Source organism: Balaenoptera musculus, chromosome 3 (assembly GCF_009873245.2).
Source record: "Balaenoptera musculus isolate JJ_BM4_2016_0621 chromosome 3, mBalMus1.pri.v3, whole genome shotgun sequence".
In the NCBI taxonomy this organism is placed as follows: Eukaryota; Metazoa; Chordata; class Mammalia; order Artiodactyla; family Balaenopteridae; genus Balaenoptera; species Balaenoptera musculus.
The window spans coordinates 36,824,466-36,842,430 of record NC_045787.1 but is presented as its reverse complement, the minus strand read 5'-3'; positions in this window follow the sequence as shown (position 1 = coordinate 36,842,430).

Below are 17,965 nucleotides of genomic sequence, written 5' to 3'. Positions count from 1 at the left end.
ACTTTGGGCACATCTAGAACCAATCTAGTACTGCTTGGAATATGTATAGATATAAATGTATAATACATGTATATAATATATCTATATATATTCAATGTATAGTATATATGAATAATTTTCCAAGGCTCTGATGAAGAAGTGAACACAAAGATGAATTAGACAGGAGCTCCATCTTTAGAGGAACTTATAATGTAGTAGGGACTCTATACATGTGTGCACAAATAATGGACAAGGCAATATTGTGAAAGAAAGTTCTGAGTGTGAACTGAGTATGAAAATGGACATTCCTAATACTCTAAATTAGGTGCTCTGAATGAGAAGGCCAGTGGTAAATTTTACCCTGGCCCACCACTGAAATCAGAAGAGCAAAGCAGGATGGAACAACCAAAAGGCAGCCTACAAGGAAGGGATATTTTGAAGTCACAGTATATTGCCTGTGAGGAATGAATCTTGCTTCTTTCATAGGTATCAGACCAATAGGTATCTACTAAACATCCTTGATGCCTAAAGAGCTTGTTAGCTTCATAATGCAAATGGTAAAAAAAATAAATAAATAAACACTTGGTGGCTATGTAAGAGAGCAAAGATATGTTTCTTGGTCTCTTAGTTAGAAATATTCCTCAATTTTAGTAGTAGTTGACCTTGTAATAGAGCCAAATAGCTAGTGAGTGGCTCCCACTCCATGTTGAATGTCTACTTAATTTCCCTGTTATTAGAGTTGACCAAAAAAAGACTGACTATGAAGAGCAAGCTATAGTGGTACTCTCTTTGCACTGATAGTGAAATATAGGATTTTAGTATCTTTGAACTCTGAGTTAATATATATGTACATTTCCTGAAAACAGCAAATTTTGGTGAACTCCAAGCGACACTGGACTATGTAAAAAACACCATATACCACAGTCCAGGGTAACAGTGGAGCCAGTAAGTGTATAGAATTGCATCAGAGAAGCATTCTCTCACTGGAGAAAGCACTTACACTAACCCCATTTGTTTACTTTCGTTACAGCTCGTTGAATCTCTACAGGAAGATGGAATGAAGTGGGGATGAAAGTTAAAGCATATATGCATTCAATCTGTATTGATTTTCCTTATGTAGACATGGCTAACATTGTTGCAGCTTTATTTAAAATAGTTTCTTTTGTAAATGTAAAATAATAGAATTGAAAGGACCATTCCATTTCATGTAGGAAAAGAAAACAACCAGAGCTTATCTGTTTTATTCTTAAGTCCTCACCAAACATAGATTCTACGGAACAAATGCAGGGAAATCAAAGTGCTCAGACATAAATATAAGAGGCCCATGTAGCTCATTCAGAAAAACCTTGAGCTTAGTATGAAATTGACTGTGCCAAGGTAAGGTATACCATTAGGTACACTAAATTCTTGCTACAGTTCATTAAATCTTCCTACAAGACACTCTAATACTATTTTATGAAGCTTGTGTGGCCTTTTAAGTGTCCAGAATGGTGTTAATAACCACTGTCAACTAAAAATTGTCATTTGCCACCTGGTTCTATAAGAATGAGGTTACTAGCCACTGCAGTTGTTGACCTTCAACATACCCTGAAAGGAGTTCAGGGTGGAGATCAGGAATGAGGCACTCTGTGCTCTGGGAAAAACTGGCAGAACAGGCCTTCAGATAGTTAGATATTTTCAGGAGAAGATTTTATGAGCCCAATTTCTTGCATCTTCTCATATCTAGAAAAGCACTAAAATCATTTATGGTGACATCTGCTTCCCGTGACTAGCAGCAAGCCTCTGCCAAAATGTGTGCTTGACTGCATGCATCCTCCTTCACCAAAATCACATATATACTGATTTCCACCCCTGCCCCCACCTCTTTGGAGTAGCTCCCCAGAGCTATCTGAGAGGCTGTCTCCCGGGCTATAGTCCTCATTTTGCCCCAAATAAAACTTAACTCACAGCTCTCACATCGTGCATTTTTTTCAGTCAACACCATGGCTACTAGTTAGAGAGATAAGCGATGATGACAGATGTCGTTGAGACAAGGCAAAGGAAGAGGAGTAAGAAAGCAGGAAAGAATGAACCAGGGAGAAAACAATACTTAACAGTTAACTCACTACATCCCATGACTCAGGTACCAGTCTACAGCACCAGTGACCCATGAAACAAATACTACTCATTTTGGTGCTTAAAACCAAACTCACAAATCATAAATACACATTAGACCTTCATAAAAAGGATTAATATGCTTCTCCCTTGGAAATATTTGCAACAAATCCTTCTGATTAAGTGTAGCACTCTACTGTGAGCTCATACAAACAGTAAGAAGAGCACCAATAACCCAACAGTTAAAGTGGGGAAATGACATGAGTAGATACCTATTATGTTTATAATTTTTAACTTAATTTTTCATTCTATTGACAGATATTTAGTTGAATAACAGATTTGCCAGGTATGTTGCTAGGCACTGTGGGTGTGGAGGTGACCTTGGTGGGTTTCTTATTCTTGAAGAACATCTGGTCACTTTGTTAGAGATAGATAGAAATGCAAAAATACAACTTAAAATACAAAGACATTAACAAACCTCTGAGAAAAGTCAGGGAAGGGTCTTAGTGGAGGGAGGCCGTAAAAAGATTTGTCAAGTAATGAAATGGTCAGTAATAGGAAAGTGGGTAGATGAGAAGTGTATTCCAGGAAAAAGGAACAACATAATGAAATACTTTGGGTCTTAGTGTTTGTGGAAGTAGTTAGTTGTATTAGATTTTTGACTCCCTTCCACTCTCCCCCTCTGTCTTTGGACAGCTATGGATAAGAAGAGAAACCTAGCCATGAAAAGATGACATATTATATACACTATGGATAAGAAGAGAAACCTAGCCATGAAACGATGGCATATTATACACTATGGATAAGAAGAGAAACCTAGCCATGAAAAGATGACATATTATACATCTAAGTCTTCACTTCCATTTATAACTAAATCATATAGTATAGATATTAGAAGGTTGACTTTTAGAAAAGTGATATTTGAGACCATTCAGAAACCAGTATAGAAGCTATCTGGGTAGTAACTGTGTCATAAACTTCAAAACAGTAAAACTACTTCAGTCTGACAGTGCATAATAAAATTGCACATGTTTAGTAATATTTTTCCAAAACAAAGTTTCAATCCTGGAGATTTTTTGAAAAAAATTTTTCTCTGTATACCCATTATACAATTAAGGAATTGTTTAATGTAACATGTTTTTTAATTGTTGTAAGAGTCCGTGTAACCAATTTTAGAATATTGGAATATGCATGGATACGCCTTCCTAAGAAGTGCTTTTATGATTCAAAAAGGGTATACAGAAAATACCTAGATAATTTTGCAAATAATAATATACCTATATATTCATAGGTTACATATTAATAATTTAAACTTCATCTCTCTCTGGATACTTTGCTGGCTCAGGTAACTTCATGGTTCCTTGAAGCTGTGATTAATTACTTCTACCTCCTTAGCTTTCAAATATAATTATCTTAAATAGCACTTATTTCTGGTTGTTGTATACTGTGTTGGAGGGTAATGGAAATGCAAGTAGGCTGAAATTTCTGTATGAGGTTTTATGAGACAAAAGGAACTTTTAAAATGCAATTCTGTTATTTTTTGAGGTCAGAACTTTTGTTTCCCTTACCCAGAGGTGCGCTTCTTCAATTTAGTGATGAAAGCAATAAAAAATACTCTTCAGTGTCATTTTCCTTGCACTTCTCCTCTACTCCTTCAACTTTTGCAAAAAAGAAAATCACTTGTCAATTCAGAATTATATGCTGCAAATCTTGTGACCTAAAGCTCCTCCCATATTATGGGAGGTTTTTTACAATCTTGTTCATTAAGAACTGACACTAAACAGTGTTCTGATGCCTTCACTAGTTGTTTACTGGTTACCCAGTAAAGAAATCTCCCACCACCTTTTTTCTTAATGATAAAAGCGATGAACATATATCATTAATTTCATTTTTTGTACATCTTGCTGATAAATGTAAAGAACTCATCTCCTGATTACATTAAATTCTCCTTTCTAATTCGTATCTGTTCTCTAAGGATTGACACAATTCTAGGTTTTTGAACGTCAACATGTTCAACTTTATTTAGGTTTCTTGATGAAAATGTCACATGTTCCTAGTGTAGAAAAGTAAGTAGCTCTGCATGGGCTTAGAGCCCAAAATGCAAGTCCCCCCCATTCTGAATTTCACTATTCATTGGAAAACACTTCCCACCTGTCTAGCTGTTTCCTTAAATATATGCCTCTAAATTTCTAAATATCATACATACAATGATATCTTGCTATTATTTTTCAGTTTTAGATGGTATCTATCTTCCAGTATGGATGATGGGTATATAATTTTTTTATACTACCACCCCAAACAAATGTCCTCATTTCTTTCATTTTTCCAATGAGTTTTATATCATAATTTTGGTTAGGTCACAATTCAAAGTTTACCATATTAAGATTATATAAATATTATTCACAACTGAACCAACAGTGTGTAATGATTTTATTTCCTTTCTTTATTCCTTTGGTGTTCCAGGAGTTAACAGCTGCCTCATTTTTTATTTGCTCAATTCTCAATTCTTTCTATCAGTAATCACCAAACTCTCTGCAATAATATATATCACCTCTTAACATATGCTAACAAATTTGGAAATTAATAAAATGCATCATTTCTTTTTCTTAAAGATATTCCTCCTGAAGCCCTCTGTCCTCTTGATTTGGTCTAGTATAGATGATCTTTGGGTCTGTTGCACAAATGGCATCCTGGAATTTCCTTCATCTCTCTCATGGGTCAGAGCCCTTGTATCCTGGAGCCAGTGCCTTCCACTTCATTCAGTTTCTTCCTTATTTTGATGGAATGATCATGATTCTTGACAAAGGATTCAGGGCAAATAACTTTTCAAGAAATTGCATGTCTAATAAACTATTCATTTTATCCTTATCAGTAAATGACAGTATGATTATTTAATAATGCTAGTTTGAGAATTCTTTTCCTTCAGAATTGTGAAATTATTGTTTCATTTATTTCTTTTATAATCAAAATTTAGTTGATTTTCAATATTGTATTTCAGGTGTAGAGCAAAGTGACTCAGTTATATGTATATATATATATAATATATATATATATAAAATATATATATATTATATGACTCAGTTAAATATATATATATTTCATATTATTTTCCATTATAGATTATTACAAGATATTGAATATAGTTCCGTGCTATACAGTAAATCCGTGTTGCTTATCTATTTTATGTATAGTAGTTTGTATCTGTTAATCTCATACTGACTTCTGATTTCTAATGTTGCAGCTAGAGAAATCCAATATGCCACTCTGCTTTTTTATTATTTCTATGGGAATTGATATTTTTGTTTCCTTCTGGAAGATTTCAGAGCCATTTAATTATCTCTAACATTCTAAGATTTCACTACCTTGTAATGAAGAGTGGATTTTTATATTACTTAGACGAACTATTCTAAAACTGTTGTATATTTACAGAAAAAATTTGAAGAGAGTACAGAGAGTTCCCATGCACCCCACACCCACTTCCTGTATTAGTAACATTTATATGCGTTTGGTACATTTGTTAGAACTAATGAATCAGTATTGTTACCACTATTATTAACTAAATTAGCTTTCTTTATATTTCTGTTGTTTTTACCTAATGACATTTTCCGTTCCAGAATCCCATCCAGGATGCTGCATTACCTTTAGCAGTCATGTCTCCTTAGACTCCCCTTGGCTGTCAAAGGTAGACATTTTGGGGCCTGGTCTCTCAGGTGCAAGGCTTAAAATTTGGGGTGCCCAGTGTGGGGTCCAATCCCTTTGCTCCTCAGGGAGAAGCTGGGGTTTTCAGTTCCTTTTCCATTCTGGCTTGCCACACCAGGGGTAGGGTTATAGCAAGATTGTGCCTCAGCCTCTCCTACCTGCAACAATGTGGGTTTTTTTCTTCGTTTGCCAGATGTGTATGGGTCATTCATCTAGTTTTTTTGTTTTGCTTTCTTTTTGTTTTTTCAGAGGAAATTGCTTCATATATAGCTATAGATTCAGTGTGGCTATGGGAGGAGGTGAATTCAGTGTCTTCCTCCATCACTGTCACAAACCTGGAAACTGAATTTGAAATTCTTTATAGGCAGTTCTTTACAGGAAGAATGTGCTAGGCCCCCCATGGTCTTCAATTTTTTCATTAATCATATAAATTGAAACAGCATGTTTTGAAAAGATTCTACAATTTCCTTAAATTATTTAACTTGGAGTTCCACAGATCTATTTTTGCTGTAATCTTTTTGCCACTTTAAATGATGCTAAATACATGGCAATAGGTTTTTTTTCTTTTTTTTTCAGTTTTAATTGGGAGATAGGGAAAGGTACTTGATAAACTAATGAAGAAGTTCTGCCTCTCCTTTAAAGCTGCTCTGGGGCAGCTGCCTCTAGCTCATTTGACAGTGGCTTTAGTGACTCTACCTCCAGAGTTAAAATTTCCTTTAACTTCTCCAATTCCAATAACCCATTCCTCCCTCTCTTTCCTGTCTCCTTTCTGTCTGCTCACATTTCATCTCCTATCCTGGTAACCTTATTTCATCTGCTTTAAATCCAGCATTGCTAAACAACTTTGTATGGACAAGCATGGTATTTTCCACTGCCATATCACAAGAGCTGCCCCCAATTCTCCAGCTGCCTATGAGCAATAGCCTGAAAGTCATTCAACAGACACACAGAACTCATAGCTGATATAGTAAGGTCAATATACAGGTTCAGTGTTCCATGGTCCACAGTTTATAAAATGCAACTTTGGTTCTCATAAATATTACATTTCTCTAAATCATATTTACTGCTCTCTAGATATAATAAAATAGAGGAAGCTTTATTTTATTTATTTATTTTTTTAAACTATGACTTATTTTACAAGCTATATACTCATTGATGTTTTTTTTTTTCTAAAGCTGCGTTTTTTTTAATAGCTACTTTATTTATTTATTTATTTATTTTTGGCTGTGTTGGGTCTTCGGTTCGTGCGAGGGCTTTCTCCAGTTGCGGCAAGCAGGGGCCACTCTTCATTGCGGTGCGGGGACCGCTCTTCATCGCGGTGCGCGGGCCTTTCACCATCGCGGCCCCTCCCGTTGCGGGGCACAGGCTCCAGACGCGCAGGCTCAGTAGTTGTGGCTCACGGGCCCAGCCACTCCGTGGCATGTGGGATCTTCCCAGACCAGGGCTCGAACCCGTGTCCCCTGCATTAGCAGGCAGATTCTCAACCACTGCGCCACCAGGGAAGCCCAGGAAGCTTTATTTTTAAAGGAAACAAAAGTTTAATAAAGGCAATTTCTATGAGCAGAGTTTGAGTCTTTATCAAGATTTTAAGTGGAGGGCATTAAGTAAATAAATATATGTCCTGAATAATCCCTTTTATTATTATTATTTTTTAAATTAATTTATTTATTTATATTTATTTTTGGCTGTGTTGGGTCTTCGTTTCTGTGCGAGGGCTTTCTCCACTTGCGGCGAGCAGGGGCCACTCTTCATCGAGGTGCGCGGGCCTCTCACCGTCGCGGCCTCTCCCGTTCCGTTGCACAGGCTCCAGACGCGCAGGCTCAGTAGTTGTGGCTCATGGGCCTAGTTGCTCCGCGGCATGTGGGATCTTCCCAGACCAGGGCTCGAACCCATGTCCCCTGCATTGGCAGGCAGATTCTTAACCACTGCGCCACCAGGGAAGCCCTCTTTTATTGTTTTTAATTTAGCCTTTGAGTGGCTAGTTCAATACATGTCTTCTAAGTCTTTTTACATTCAAATCCTCCTAGTAAGATAGCAATATTAATTTTCTTTGTGGATATTAAATTTTTCTGAAATAGCTTCCCTGAGCCAGCAGTTCTGAGGTGGTTTATTGTAATATACAAGCAAAGACAGAGCCTGGCACTAGAAACTAAAACTAAACTAAATAAGAATTAGGACACCTACATTTATTATTCAATTTCTCCCATCTTTTTCTAAGATGAATTAGGGTGTGGCATTTTATTTCCTCACAATTCCAATTTTCTGTCTGTAAAATAGGAAGGCTATTAGTGTTTACTAGATGATGTTTCTCATAAATCAGGCTTATGAACAGAGAATGAAAAGCATAGCACAAATTCAATATATTTAGATTAATGCCAGCCGACTCCCAAATTATGCTAGGCTCTTATGGAAACTTATTTCTTACTTGCAGATTAATATATTTTTGTTGGGTAAGAAGTCACATAATTGTACAATTTACTGGGTGCTGTCAAAATGAATTTTATTCTGTAGTATAGGTTATAAGTAGTCTGTTAGTGTAGTTAAAATATTTTATTAAAAGGGATTCATATCTTTGGGGAACTGCAGTCACTACTTACAAATCTTCCTTATCAAAGGTGACAATATTACAAAAACAACAAACGAAAAGAGAAAGAAATGAACAAAACTCGATTACTTGAGAAAGGTGCCTTAACTCAGATCAATTCCTTATCCAGAATCCTGGAATCGTTTCACCAGTTTACAACCTCATATATGGCACCATCCTGAATCCCAGCTTGCAAGTATATTAACAATAATGTCACAGAACATTATTATTAAAAATATTCAATAGATAATTCTACCCTGCAGCAGGAAAATTACAGTGAAATGAAACCCCAAATATGCCACAGCCTCCCAGTGTCCCTCTGAAAGGAAAATTTCCTACTCCAACCCCTTGATGAGTCTCTGTGGGAGAGTCCTCTGTGAATCTCTTCTCTGAATGTGCTGTAGTGATCCGTGGGTATTGTCCGACAGTTGAACTATCCAAGGTCCTCTTTCCTGTTGATGTGGTTACTTTGACAACTGCCTTACTGCTCAGTATGGACTGTCCTCTGCTGGTCCTCTCTAGGCTCTCTTCACATCTAACAAATGTACCATTGTGGTGCAAAATGGCCATAGTGAGGGAGCCTATGCACATGCCGGGACGGGATATAGGGGACATACAGGATGTGTCTCCCTACTTTCTGCTCAATTTTGCTGTGAACCTAGAAGTGCTCTAAAAGTCATTTATTAATTTTAAAAGATAAAACTCTGGAAGCAGCAGTTATTAATATAATTTTTAACATTTGACTGTAAAATGTTTTTGTTATTTTATTTCTCTGCAGAATACCCACATAGAAAAGTCCAGAAAAATGTACACACACATATTACAAAGTTGTCCCTTGTTACCTGTGGGGAATTGGTTTCAGGATCCCCCACAGATACTAAAATCCACAGATGCTCTATTCCTTTATATAAAATGGTGTAGTACAGTTGATACATCATATCTGCGGATGCAGAAACCATGGATACAGAAGGTCAACTGTATATCCTTTTACTGTGCTTTTATGTATATGTTACAGACTGAATTGTGTACACCTAAAACTCATGGGATGAAACTCTAACTTCCAGTGTGACTGTCTTTGGAGATAGGGATTTAAAGGAGGTACTTAAGGTTAAATGAATTTATAAAGTGGAACCCTAATCCAATAGGACTATTTTTTTATAAGAGGAAGAAACACCAGGAGGGTGCATGTACAGAGAAAAGGCCATGTTAGGACTTAGCAAGAAGGCATCAGGCTACCAGCCAGGAAGAGAAAAGGGAACCCTCTTGCACTGTTGGTGGGAATGTAAAATGATACAGCCACTATGGAGAACAGTATGAAGGTTCCTTAAAAAACTAAAAGTAGAACTACCATACAACCCAGCAATCCCACTACTTGGCATATACCCTGAGAAAACCATAATTCAAAAAGAGTCATGTACCACAATGTTCATTGCAGCTCTATTTACAATAGCCAGGACATGGAAGCAACCTAAGTGTCCATCGACAGATGAATGGTTTTCCCTTGTCTCCACACCTTCTCCAGCATTTGTTGTTTGTAGATTTTCTAATGCTGACTATTCTGACCGGTGTGAGGTGATACCTCATTGTAGTTTTGATTTGCATTTCTCTAATAATTAGTGATGTTGAGCAGCTTTTCATGTACCTCTTGGCCACCTGTATGTCTTCTTTGGAGAAATGTCTATTTAGATCTTCTGCCCATTTTTGGATTGGGCTGCTTGTTTTTTTAATATTGAGCTGCATGAGCTGTTTATATATTTTGGAGTTTAATCCTTTGTTGATTCGTTTGCAAATATTTCTCCCATTCTGAGGGTTGTCTTTTCATCTTGTTTATGGTTTCCTTTGCTATGCAAAAGCTTTTATGTTTCATTAGGTCCCATTTGTTTATTTTTGTTTTTATTTCCATTACTCTAGGAGGTGGGTCAAAAAAAGATCTTGCTGTAATTTATGTCAAAGAGTGTTTTTCCTATTTTTTCCTCTAAGAGTTTTTTAGTGTCTTGTCTTACATTTAGGTCTTTAATCCATTCTGAGTTTATTTTTGTGTTTGGTGTTATGGAGTGTTCTAATTTCATTCTTCTACACATAGCTGTCCAGTTTTCCCAGCACCACTTATTGAAGAGGCTGTCTTTTCTCCATTGTATGTCCTTGCCTCCTTTGTCATAGATTAGTTGACCATAGGTGCATGGGTTTATCTCTGGGCTTTCTATCCTCTTCCATTGTTCTATATTTCTGTTTTTGTGCCAGTACCACATTGTCTTGATTACTGTAGCTTGACAGTATAGTCTGAAGTCAGGGAGTCTGATTTCTCGAGCTCCATTTTTTTCCCTCAAGACTGCTTTGGCTATTCGGGGTCTTTTGTGTCTCCATACAAATTTTAAGATTCTTTGTTCTAGTTCTGTAAAAAAATGCCACTCGTAATTTGATAGGGATTGCATTGAATCTGTAGATTGCTTTGGGTAGTATGGTCATTTTCACAATATTGATTCTTCCAATCCAAGAACATGGTATATCTCTCCATCTGTTTGTGTCATTTTTGATTTCTTTCAACAGCGTCTTATTGTTTTCTGAGTACAGGTCTTTTACCTCCTTAGGTAGGTTTATTCCTAGGTATTTTGTTCTTTTTTTTGCAGTGGTAAATGGGATTGTTTCCTTAATTTCTCTTTCTGATCTTTTGTTGTTAGTGTATAGGAATGCAAGAGATTTCTGTGCATTAATTTTGTATCCTGCAACTTTACCAAATTCACTGATTAGCTCTAGTAGTTTTCTGGTGGCATTCTTAGGATTCTCTATGTATAGTATCATGTCATCTGCAAACAGTGACAGTTTTACTTCTTCTTTTCCAATTTGTATTCCTTTTATTTCTTTTTCTTCTCTGATTGCTGTGGCTAGGACTTCCAAATCTATGTTGATTAATAGTGGCAAGAGTGGACATCCTTGTCTTAGAGGAAATGCTTTCAGTTTTTCACCATTGAGAATGATGTTTGCTGTGGGTTTGTCATATATGGCCTTTATTATGTTGAGGTAGATTCCCTCTATGCCCACTTTTTGGAGAGTTTTTATCATAAATGGGTGTTGAATTTTGTCAAAAGCTTTTTCTGCATCTATTGAGATGATCATATGGTTTTTATTCTTCAATTTGTTAACATGGTGCATCACATTGATTGATTTGTGTATATTGAAGAATCCTTGCATCCCTGGGATAAATCCCACTTGATCATGGTATATGATCCTTTTAATGTATTGTTGGATCCCGTTTGCTAGTATTTTATGGAGGATTTTTCCATCTATATTTATCAGTGATATTGGTCTGTAATTGTCTTTTTTTGTAGTATCTTTGTCTGGTTTTGGTACCAGGGTGATGGTGACCTCGTAGAATGAATTTGGGAGTGTTCCTTCCTCTGCAAATTTTGGAAGAGTTTGAGAAGGATGGGTATTAGCTCTTCTCTAAATGTTTGATAGAATTCACCTGTGAAGCCATCTGGTCCTGGGCTTTTGTTTGTTGGAAGATTTTCAATCACAGTTTCAATTTCATTACTTGTGATTGGTCTGTTCATATTTTCTAAATCTTCCTGGTTCAGTCTTGGAAGGTTGTACCTTTCTAAGAATTTGTCCATTTCTTCCAGGTTGTCCATTTTTTTGGCATAGAGTTGCTTGTAGTAGTCTCTCATGATGCTTTGAATTTCTGCGGTGTCCATTATAACTTCTCCTTTTTCATTTCTAATTTTATTGATTTGGGTCCTCTCCCTCTTTTTCTTGATGAGTCTGGCTAAAGGTTTATCAATTTTGTTTATCTTCTCAAAGAACCAGCTTTTAGTTTTATTGATCTTTGCTATTGTTTTCTTTGTTTCTATTTCATTTATTTCTGCTCTGATCTTTATGATGTCTTTCCTTCTACTAACTGTGGGTTTTGTTTGTTCTTCTTTCTCTAGTTCCTTTAAGTGTAAGGTTAGATTGTTTGAGATTTTTCTTGTTTCTTGAGGTAGGATTGTATTGCTATAAACTTCCCTCTTAGAACTGTTTTTACTGCATCCCATAGGCTTTGGATCGTCATGTTTTGGTTGTCATTTGTCTCTAGGTATTTTTTGATTTCCTCTTTGAGTTCTTCAGTGATCTTTTGGTTATTTAGTAACATATTGTTCAGCCTCCATGTTTTTGTGTTTTTTGCGTTTTTTTTTCCCCTGTAATTGATTTCCAATCTCATAATGTTGTGGTCAGAAAAGATGCTTGATATGATTTCAGTTTTCTTAAATTTACTGAGGCTTGATCTGTGACCCAAGATGTGATCAATCCTGGAGAATGTTGCATGTGCACTTGAGAAGAAAGTGTAATCTGCTGTTTTTGGATGGAATGTCCTATAAATATCAATGAAATCTATCTGGTCTGTTGTGTCATTTAAAGCTTGTGTTTCCTTATTCATTTTCTTTCTGTATGACCTGTCCATTGGTGTAAGTGAGGTGTTAAAATCCCACACTATTATTGTGTTACTGTCGATTTCCTCTTTTATAGTTGTTAGCATTTGCCTTATGTATTGAGGTGCTCCTATTTTGGGTGCATATATATTTATAATTGTATCTTCTTCTTGGATTGATCCCTTGATCATTATGTAGTGTCCTTCGTTGTCTCTTGTAACATTCTTTAGTTTAAAGTCTATTTTATCTGATATGAGTATTGCTACTCCAGCTTTCTTTTGATTTCCGTCTGCATGGAATATCTTTTCCCATTCCCTCACTTTCAGTCTGTATGTGTCCCTGGGCCTGAAGTGGGCCTCTTGTAAACAGCATATATATGGGTCTTGTTTTTGTATCCATTCAGCGAACCCGTGTCTTTCGCTTGGAGCATTTAATCCATTCACATTTAAGGTAATTAACGATACGTATGTTCCTATTACCATTTTCTTAATTGTTTTAGGTTTGTTTTGTAGGTCCTTTTTTTCTCTTGTGTTCCCCACTTAGAGAAGTTCCTTTAGCATTTGTTGTAGAGCTGGTTTGGTGGTGCTGAATTCTCTTAGCTTTTGCTTGTCTGTAAAGCTGTTGATTTCTCCATCAAATCTGATTGAGATCCTTGCCCGGTAGAGTAATCTTGGTTGTAGGTTCTTCCCTTTCATCACTTTAAATATATCATGCCACTCCCTTCTGGCTTGTAGAGTTTTTGCTGAGAAATCAGCTGTTAACTTTATGGGAGTTCCCTTGTATGATATTTGTCATTTTTCCCTTGTTGCCTTTAATAATTTTTCTTTGTCTTTAATTTTTGTCATTTTGATTACTATGTGTCTTGGTGTGTTTCTCCTTGGGTTTATCCTTCCTGGGACTCTCTGTGCTCCCTGGACATGGGTGGCTATTTCTTTTCCCATGTTAGGGAAGTTTTCAATTATAATCTCTTCAAATATTTTCTCAGGTCCTTTCTCTCTCTCTTCTCCTTCTGGGACCTCTATAATACGAATATTGGTGCGTTTGATTTTGTCCCAGAGGTCTCTTAGGCTGTATTCATTTCTTTTCGTTCTTTTTTCTTTATTCTGTTCTGTGGCAGTGAATTCCACCATTCTGTCTTCTAGGTCACTTATCCGTTCTTCTGCCTCAGTTATTCTGCTATTGATTCCTTCTAGTGTATTTTTCCTTTCAGTTATTGTATTGTTTATCTCTGTTTGTTTGTTCTTTAATTCTTCTAGGACTTTTGTTCAGCATTTCTTGCATCTTCTTGATCTTTGCCTCCATTCTTTTTCCAAGGTCCTGGATCATCTTCACTCCCATTATTCTGAATTCTTTTCCTGGAAGGGTACCTCTCTCCACTTCATTTAGTTGTTTTTCTGGGGTTTTATCTTGTTCCTTCATCTGGTACATAGTTCTCTGCCTTTTCATTTTGTCTATCTTTCTGTGAATGTGGTTTTCGTTTTACAGGCTGTAGGATTGTAGTTCTTCTTGCTTCTGCTGTCTGCCCTCTGATGTATGGGGCTATCTTAGAAGCTTGTGCAAGCTTCCTGATGGGAGAAACTGGTGGTGGGTAGAGCCTGGTGTTGCTCTGGTGGGCAGAGCTCAGTAAAACTTTAATCGCTTGTCTGCTGATGGGTGGGGCTGAGTTCCCTCCCTGGTGGTTGTTTGGCCTGAGGCGACCCAGCACTGGCACCTACAGGCTCTTTCATGGGGCCAATGGCAGACTCCAGGAGGGTTCATGCCAAGAAGTAAATACTTCCCAGAACTTCTGCTGCCAGTGTCCTTGTCCCTGTGGTGAGCCACAGCCACCCCCTGCTGCTGCCAGAGACCCTCCAACACCAGCAGGTAGGTCTGGTTCAGTCTCCTATGGGGTCACTGCTCCTTCCCCCTGTGTCCTGATGCACACACTACTTTGTGTGTGCCCTCCAAGTGTGGAGTCTCTGTTTCCCCCAGTCCTGTTGAAGTCCTACAGTCAAATCCCTCTATCCTTCAATGTCTGATTCTCTAGGAATTCCTCCTCCCATTGCCAGACCCCCAGGTTGGGAAGCCTGACATGGGGCTCAGAACCTTCACTCCAGTGGGTGGACTTCTGTGGTATAATTGTTCTCCAGTTTGTGAGTCACCCACTCAGCGGTTGTGGCATTTGATTTTATTGTGATTGTGCCCCTCCTACCGTCTCATTGCAACTTCTCCTTTGTCTTTGGATGTGGGGTATCTTTTTCGGTGAGTTCCAGTGTCTTCCTGCTGATGATTGTTCAACAGTTAGTTGTGATTCCGGTGCTCTCTCAAGAGGGAGTGAGCACATGTCCTTCTATTCCGCCATCTTGAACCATGTCTTAGCAATAGTTTTTTAACTCTAATTGCTACATAGTAATCCACTGTATAAAAGTACCACAATTAATCTATTGTATTGGTATGGGCATTTGAATTGTTTCCAATTTTTCACTCCTTACTGGTAATGCGACTATGAACATTTTATACATGTCTTTTGATGATTTCAGAAATACTCAAAGCATTTCTGTTGAGTATATACCTAGGGGTGGTATTTCTGGGTCAAACACTATGGATCTTTTTACAAAATATTTCACGAACATTCAGTCTTCAGCCTTAGTTCCACTGAATTCGTTAAATCAGGCTCAGATAATTTCTAATTGGGACTAGTAATGTGGTTTCAGAACTGGTCTTCCTGCCTTAATCTATCTATACCATCAGTTTTCCCCAATTTTAATAGAGCAATCTGTATAAAACACAATTTTCATCGTGCCTCAATTGCCTGAAATTTTTTTACAGATTCACTGTTACAGAAAAAAAATGAAGTTTTATGTCTACCATACAATTTACTTCATGTTCTTACCAGTGCCAAATTTTTTAGTGTCGTAACCTCCAATTTTTATTACCGAAGTTCGTATTTCATTTCAGTGTTCTAAAATTTCATTACAGCTACTCCTCTAATATATTTAGTCAACAAGGACCTTAACTTGAGTGTAGATATGTTTTCTTTTTGTTCATTTTAGGGAAATTCTTCTTGGCCTAAAAGTCACTCGCACTGAGTTCTAGCCTCTGTAGGCATCGGTTGACCCTTGGCTCATAAAAGAGTCTGGTATTCCTTGGGTTATTTAACAAATACTGTTGGATACCCTATGCCTTCAGTTTGAATCACAGAAGGTTCAGAGTGCTGTGTTCATCCTTTAGAGGTTGAATAATATTGACTGAGGGATCCGGGTAGGCTGAGTCCCTGGTGGGATTAAACAGTACAGGTTATGGAACTACATAAGATTTCATGAAAGAAGCCTACCAGTAATAATGGAAATGTCATTTAAGAGGGCAATGATTGTGGTTGAGGGATACAGGAGGCAAGCAAGCTTCTTTTGAATTTCCTGAACTTTCTACCTGAAGGGCATTTTTCTCAGGAAGCAGATACTGCAAGGCAAAGTCATGACTATTCATGATGGAATGATTGTTTGATGGTAAACTAGAATTTTGGCAGCAATTGTATCAGGAAAGTTGATGTGAGCCAAGACTTGGAATTCATCGATATAACGGAGAAATAGCAATTATTGTAGATTATGTGGGCCACTATAGTGAGGGCAATTAAGCCAGGGAAGAATAAGATAGCATATGTCCTGTCAGGCAAATAATCAAATTTAGGGTGCTGGTAAAAAGAACAAGGGGGACCAAGTTAAAAAATAAGAGGACAAAGAGCTGTGGACCCAGTGTAAAAAAAGTTGGACAATAGGAATTTAGACTGTAATCAATTTGAATAAGTAAATGGAATTTCGTACAGAGCTAATGGCTGTTTGAGCAAGAATATTCTCAAGATATTCTCCTGCCAGGGAACACCTAATCTTCTCAGAAAATGAGAGGTTCTGAATCTGCAGATGAGGCAAATTAATTAGAGCTGACTAATTAATAGGTTATGTGACATCTCAGACACACTGAGACACATCTATAGAATAACTCCTGGTGGTCAAAGGCACTCTTATTTTCTAGGATTCAGTGCAAATTTCAGCCTCTATAGTATTAGTCTCAGTTTTGTGGGTGTTTTTTTGTTTGTTTGTTTCTTCACTTGCTTAGTTTGTGTGTAGGGTTGGAGAATAACTTTAATATTACACTATTGTGGAAACTATTATTGGATTATTAGGCTGCTAGAACACAGCAAGATGTAGATAGGTCAATGATGGGTAAATATTTATTCAACTCTGACCCCAAAACCATGTTAAATACATATTAAAATCCAGAATTCTGGTTTCCTCCTCAGACTTAATTGACTTGGGATTTTCCAGAGAGTAGAGGAGTGGTAGCAATCTGGAAACTATGCTATTAAAAAAAAACACCCAGATGATTCTTTTGTGTAAAAAATTTGAGAAACGTTTTATTCAGTGGTCAAAATGTGATAGAAATAGGTCAGAGCAAACAACTAGTTTAAGAGTTAGTAGAGAGCAGATGTGAAAGAGTTTCAGCTAAACCCCTAGGAAGGATTGAGAAATTACTATCCTATGGGTCAAGACAAATAACTGGTATACAGATAGCTCAAATCAGAAGAGTAAATTTGAAGTCAAACAAAAACAGGATGGTGTGAAGAGATCCGTTCCAACATAATGGAGAGGATTTTAGGCAGAGGTAAAATTCTTTTTTGAGGGAGTCACTCAACTTGGGAATTTGTTCTGAACACTTCTGTTAATAATACTGGACATATTTTCAAGTTGGAACTCAATTTAATAAAGTATTCTCACTCTTTTGTGTTGTTTTCCCCTGTGGGACTGGAGAACCCTCCTAATTCCCTCAAGGGATTGTGGTATTCTCTTTATACAGAATGTATATTCCCGAGAGTTACTACTTTGCTGTGGACTTAGTCTTTTACTTCATAGTCTGGTTAACTGTGTGTGTGTGTGTGTGTGTGTGTGTGTATTCCTAGCTACCCCATTCCTTGTCTATAGTTATGAATCTTGTCTGGATAATAGACTCTGACAATAATTTTATGTATAAAAATGTTTATTCATAGAAGTCGATATTTTTAAAATGCTAAAAAAGAAGCGTTTTTTCTAAGAATTTATTGTATAATATACAAAGACAGATAAAAGTCTAGAAGAAGGGAGAATATATATATATAAATATATATATATATATACATATATATGTGTGTGTGTATATATATATATACCCACACACACATATATGTATATAT